The 7,348-nt window shown below is 45.1% G+C and overlaps 1 pseudogene; it reads left to right on the top strand.

Annotated features, from left to right (window-relative positions):
- Window positions 1-7,144, top strand: part of LOC145416087 (uncharacterized) — a 29,117-nt pseudogene extending 21,973 nt beyond the window's left edge.
- Window positions 7,145-7,348: the final 204 nt, after the last annotated feature.

Raw genomic sequence — 7,348 nt, 5'->3', positions numbered from 1 at the left:
TTTGAAATTACAAGAAAGAGAGCCACCTGTTTGGAAGCTGCACAAAAATCCTCAATTATTTTCATTTCATAGACAACCCTTAATTCCCAATTGTTTTTCCGCTAATCGAGGGAACGATTTTTTATAAGGCACATTAGCGTAACACCAGGCTGCGCAAGAAGTAACGGTCTATGATTGAGTGAGTATTTTCCGACGATTGCTGAGAGTTGGTTTTAGGAAGTGTGAGGGAATATTTTTGGTGTAATCTAATAAGTTCTTTTTAGTATTTTCAGGTCAGGAAATTAGAAGATGATGAGCCACATTAAATAATATTCAGCACTGCCTGACTTACTCGCTCTTTCGCTCGAACACATTCCACACTTTCAGTGTGGACGCCTATTACAGGTTTAACCTTTTCCGCGGGAGGAGGTATTTTTTGCTTTTTTTTTTTTTTTTGTATCATTGGACGTTGCAAAATGTAAAAAAAATTTTTACGTGTACATTTTTTTTTTTTTTGTCACTTATTCCACTTGCTATGACCTTTTTTTAGTTTCATTCCATAAAGTAACTAATTTTTCTGGGCTAGTCTCTCTCTCTCTCTCTCTCTCTCTCTCTCTCTCTCTCTCTCTCTCGTCACTAATTCTTAACCTTTTCATTAAGATTGTTTTTCTTTTTTTTTCTTTTTTTTTTCTATCACTTGGACGATGCAAGGTAGCTGACTTTCTGGATGACTTTACTTATTTACATATTTATTTATCAATTTTTATTTTTTTCACTCATTTACCTCCAAACTGCAACCTTTCAGGACGAATACAATTTTCTCCTCCCTCCCCCCCCCCCGCCACCCCGACATTATCAATTTCACTGCACAAAATAACTACAGCATGCTTTTTGAAAGAGAGAGAGAGAGAGAGAGAGAGAGAGAGTCAGTACAAAAGGACTTTATAGAGACTGAGAAGATCAAAAGAAAGACAGAACTACCAGAATAAGGTTTTGAAAATGCCATTATAAGGACAGAATTAAGTCCCTAATCAGTGCATATCAACACACACACAGGGGGGTAAATTGTGTGTGTGTGTGTGTGTGTGTGTGTGTGTGTGTGTGTGTGTGTGTGTGTGTGTGTGAACCATGGCCTCAATAATATAATTTATATTGCTTGGACCCAGGACACCAAACGAAGTCATTAATGTTAGTCCAGTACCAGGCCATCTACTGTATCTCTCTCTCTCTCTCTCTCTCTCTCTCTCTCTCTCTCTCTCTCTCTCTATCTATCTATCTATCTATTTGTCCATCCGTCTATCTATCTTTTAGTCCAGATTCGTGGCCATAATGCAACTTGCGCTGCCAGTATTGCAGTCTGCTTTTATAACAGATGGGACTTTGTGTTGGGTGGAATGGTGATATTATAGCTGGGCATGATGGAATTTGGCTTTATCTTTATTTATATCTCTCTCAAAATATCTGTCTAACTATCTATCTATCTATCTATCTGTCTATCAGTCTATCCAGGCATCTATGTAGGTGTGCCTAGTACAGGTGTACAATTCTATATTGTTAATCCGTTTCTGACTCATCATATCTTTTACCCACTCACTGTTTTTGCCCATATTTTTTTCTTCCCTGAGATTGCAGGTTTTCACTAATGTGCATTTTTTCGTCTACAGGTGTACTCTTGCAAGCTTCCACTTGGGCCCTGACGCTGGTCTTCAACTGTCCTTATATTTCTAATGCACTTCTGGAACTGTCTTCCTCCATCTGTATGTCCTTCTGTCTATGACCTCCAGTCCTTCAAACGCAGTGTGTCCATGCATCCCGAAATGAACAGATCTTGACTTTGGCTCTCTATTATCTTGCTTTTGTTTTTTCTTAGATTGAGCTATCTTACGAGCGTCTGGGCTTTGGTACCTTCTTCCTTGCATAAGAAAAGAAAAACTTCGGTATTTTTAAATTCCCTTTATCATGTCAAATATCATCGTACGTAGATAAAATTTTATCCCATTACCCGAAGGCACAGAAACAGCCGAATCGAGAAGAGAGGTGTATGTTCAGTCTGGACGTCGCCTGAAAGTGGTGTGTCATGTCCAAGGGTATCCATCTTTTGTAATTCACTGGTTAATCATTTCCATCCTTCAGTTATCCACTAAAACACGCTCACCTCCATCAACAGAGGCCGTGGCAACAGTAGAACCGAGGAGAGAGGTGTACGTGCAGTCTGGAAATCGCCTGGAAGTGGTGTGCCAAGTCCAAGGATGTCCACTGCTAAGCCATTTACAGTCTTTTTAGCTACTGTTTCCGTCCTTCATGTATCCGTTTAAACTGCTACTTCTTCACGGACAGAGGCGGTGGCAACAGTAAAACCGACGAGAGAGGTGTACGTGCAATCCGGAAGTCACCTGGATGTGGTATGCCAGGTCTAGGGATGTCCACTTCCAGCCTTTCTCGCCTGGAATAGAGGCAGCCAGCCCGTTCTCACCCCAAAGGCTAACGATTTCCAGGTCACGGGTAACAACGTGACGACGCCTGTTTCCCGATTCACCCTGTCTCGATCCCACGTCACACCCTCCGATTCTGGAAACCACACATGCACTTCCACGTGCACAGAGCCACTGAATGTTGCGGTGCAAGTGTTGAAAGGTGAGATGCGAACCACTGAGCCATCTGATATAGCGTTTAGTTTAGGTCTTACAAAGGTGGTATTTATCTAACGAAGGATCTGTAATTAAAAGGTTAATGAACGGTTTATCTAACACCACCTGTCAGAAGTGTCTGATATATGCACTCTGAAGTATATAGGGTCATTAAGCATTACAGTGCACGTGTTTAGTAGTGAGCTTCGGCATTAATACTTTATCCTTGCTACCATCAAACTGTTTTATTGATCTGAGAAGGTCCTCACCCTGCCACATCACACACCACGTTACCTCATACTCGTGCAGCCACACCACACACTGCCACATCACATACTGATACACCACACACCACGTTACCTCATACTCGTGCAGCCACACCACACACTGCCACATCACATACTGATACACCACACACCACGTTACCTCATACTCGTGCAGCCACACCACACACTGCCACATCACATACTGATACACCACACACCACGTTACCTCATACTCGTGCAGCCACACCACACACTGCCACATCACATACTGATACACCACACACCACGTTACCTCATTCTGCTACATAACACACATTTACCTGAAACTACCACCTCACACTATCACCCTTCTTATTGCCACTCCTCTCACTATCACACCTCACACTGCTACACCAAACACTGCCATATCACACACCACCACACACCCACAACACACACACTGACACACCTAACACTACCACACCTCATACTATTTCACATCACATCACCACATCTCAGTCTAGTTTCACACATCCTATCACTTATACTGCTATACCCCACACTGTCACATCTCACACTACCCCTCCCCACACTACCACACCTCCCCATCTCATATTAAATACAGACTTATCTAACAGTGTGTGCTATCCAACATTGCAAATCGCTTCAATATGTAATAGGAATCCAAATGCACCTATCACAACACGTGTTATGAGCTGGAGATTTGCAATATCAGTCATTGCAATATTCAATATTTTCAACACATGCATGATACCTGTATAAATGTTAATAATTCGTTTATTGAGTGTTTTAGAGACACACTTTGATTACATGAATTTTGAAAAGTTTGGGTAAAAAAGCCATTATAATTTTTCATATTCCCGACCTAAATAATGGAACACCACATAAAGTAGTATACCACACTGCCACATCCCACACTGCCACACCACACACTGCCACACCACACACTGCCACACCACACACTGCCACACCAAACACTGCCACACCACACACTGCCACACCTCACACTGCCACACCACACACTGCCACACCACACACTGCCACACCACACACTACCACATCCCACACTGCCACACCACACACTGCCACACCACACACTGCCACACCACACACTGCCACATCCCACACTGCCACATCCCACACTGCCACATCCCACACTACCACACCACACACTGCCACACCACACACTGCCACACCACACACTGCCACATCCCACACTGCCACACCACACACTGCCACACCACACACTGCCACACCTCACACTGCCACACCACACACTGCCACACCACACATTGCCACACCACACACTACCACATCCCACACTGCCACACCACACACTGCCACACCACACACTGCCACACCACACACTGCCACACCACACACTGCCACACCTCACAGTGCCACATCACACACTGCCACACCACACACTGCCACACCACACACTGCCACACCACACACTGCCACACCACACACTGCCACACCTCACAGTGCCACACCACACACTGTCACATCACACACTGCCACACTGCACACTGCCACACCACACACTGCCACACCACACACTGCCACACCTTACACTACCACACCACACACTGCCACACCTCACAGTGCCACACCACACACTGCCACACCACACACTGCCACACCACACACTGCCACACCACACACTGCCACACCACACACTGCTACACCACACACTGTCACACCACACACTGTCACACCACACACTGCCACACCTCACAGTGCCACACCACACACTGTCACATCACACACTGCCACACTGCACACTGCCACACCACACACTGCCACACCACACACTGCCACACCACACACTGCCACACCACACACTGCCACACCACACACTGCCACACCTCACACTGCCACACCTCACACTGCCACATCACACACTGCCACACCACACACTGCCACACCACACACTGCCACACCTCACAGTGCCACACCACACACTGCCACACCACACACTGCCACACTGCACACCATACACTGCCACACCCCACACTGCCACACCACACACTGCCACACCACACACTGCCACACCTTACACTACCACACAACACACTGTCACACCACACACTGCAACACCACACACTGCCACACCACACACTGCCAGACTGCACACCATACACTGCCACACCTTACACTACCACACAACACACTGCCACACCACACACTGCCACACCACACACTGCCACACCACACACTGCCACACCACACACTGCCACACTGCACACCATACACTGCCACACCCCATACTGCCACACCACACACTGCCACACCACACACTGCCACACCACACACTGCCACACTGCACACCATACACTGCCACACCCCATACTGCCACACCACACACTGCCACACCACACACTGCCACACCTTACACTACCACACAACACACTGTCACACCACACACTGCAACACCACACGCTGCCACACCACACACTGCCACGCCACACACTGCCACACCACACACTGCATATGGAAGTGGAGGGTTTTAAGACAAGTCTCCGTTCGCCTCACCAAAACGAGAGAGAGAGAGAGAGAGAGAGAGAGAGAGAGAGAATTAACGTCCGCTGACCTGGGATAATACTAATTCCATAATGCATGACTACCCACGAGTAACGAGGTCAGGTAAAGGTGATTCAACAGGTCAGTATTGATGGTTACACACACACACACACATACATAGGTGAAAAGCCCAAATCAGAGGTCATGCAGGAAATATCAGGTGTGCAGCTCAATCATGCAATACACACCTCTCATGACCTCTTCACGTAAGCCATCCGATACAACACACGCATTACCTGTATATTATTATTATTCTGAGTTAAAGCCAAAAAGTAGATTACTTTTCCTCTCTCTCCCTCTCTCTCTCTCTCTCTCTCTCTCTCTCTCTCTCTCTCCATACATTAATTCTAGAACCCTTTGATCTATTTCTTTTCTTCCTCTCTCTCTCTCTCTCTCTCTCTCTCTCTCTCTCTCTCTCTCTCTCCATACATTAATTCTAGAACCCTTTGATCTATTTCTTTTCTTCCTCTCTCTCTCTCTCTCTCTCTCTCTCTCTCTCTCTCTCTCTCTCTCTCTCTCTCTCTCTCCTCATGGATTAGTTCTAGAACCCTTTGATCTATTTCTTTTCTTCCTTCTCCTCCTCTCTCTCTCTCTCTCTCTCTCTCTCTCTTTCATGACGAACCCTCATATATCCCCTACCAATTATGACACCAGCAAGACCTAGTTATCATCAATTATATCATTTATCACTGTTAATTACTCACGGTGCATGATGTAATATATTTCAGATGTGTCCCTCCAACTTCACATTTATAATAAGATTCTTTTTATTATTAAGACTCCAAAGCTCTTATTCTCGTCGGATCAGGAGGTTCCCTAACACCTCTTCCTTACCGATTTAATTGGATACTGCTGGCTAATATCCTTTTGTACGTTATTTATGAAGAGTAGGTTGATACTAGAATGATTTAAGATAGAAGAGGACGACAAGGTGTAATAAGGAAATTAAATTGCTTGGGAAAAGGTGTTAGGGAGCTTCTTCAGCCGACACGATACTGGGTCAAGAATTTACAGGTATACTACGAACGCTGGCTATATTTATGTATCTCTCTCTGTATCGGTATTATTATGTATTACTTTTTCTATATTCTTTTTACTCTAACTTGGCCTAAGACTGTCATAACTTTATTTTGAATGCTGAGATGTAACAATGGATTTACCCTAGAAGAAGGTGCTAGTCACGACGAAGAGCTATGGAATGGATGTAGAGCCATTGCATTGTCTTCTTCTCCCACTGAGCTGCGTGAAATAAGCTGCAAAACGATGAAAATCTGGGCCAAGTTACAGTGAAAGGAGTATCATTATTGCCTTATTATGGATCATTTATGTATCACTGTCATTATTATCACTGTCATTGTTATCATTATTTTTTTTTACCATTGTCATTATTATCACTGTCATTATTTATCACTCATTCTGTATCACTTATCCCTAATCATCTCTCTAATTACACTGACTATATTTTCAAGCGAGGAATTAGCCACCATACAACACCACAACACCTCCTGCCTACCTGCCCTACCCACGAGCCTAGCCTATTCATTAGTAGCCTCTGTCACCCTACTCCTGCTCACAGGGTCTTCAACTGAGAGCCTGCTGCAGTGCCCCCTGCGAGGAGGAGCGCCCCATTTTCTGTCACACTCGCCCCCCTCTCTGTCGCACCCTGCCTCAACCACCAACACTTAAGCAGGGTGAGGCAGGGAGACGCATAGGAGGGTTAAGGCAGATCTAGGTGAGGAAGGGGTTTAGTGTTGGATGGGTAGATAGACAGACAGATAGATAGACCGAAAGACATGCTGATCGATGGATTGATAAATAGAAAGGCAGTACATGGGGAAGAGAGTTATCTGAGGAGAGAGAGAGAGAGAAAGTGAGAGAGAGAGAGAGAGA

This window comes from Coenobita brevimanus, chromosome 104 (genome assembly GCF_032717465.1).
Source record: "Coenobita brevimanus isolate Jiangsu-jjx chromosome 104, ASM3271746v2, whole genome shotgun sequence".
Classification (NCBI taxonomy): domain Eukaryota; kingdom Metazoa; phylum Arthropoda; class Malacostraca; order Decapoda; family Coenobitidae; genus Coenobita; species Coenobita brevimanus.
Note: the sequence above shows the minus strand (reverse complement) of the source record. Positions and strands in the feature narration are given on the sequence as shown.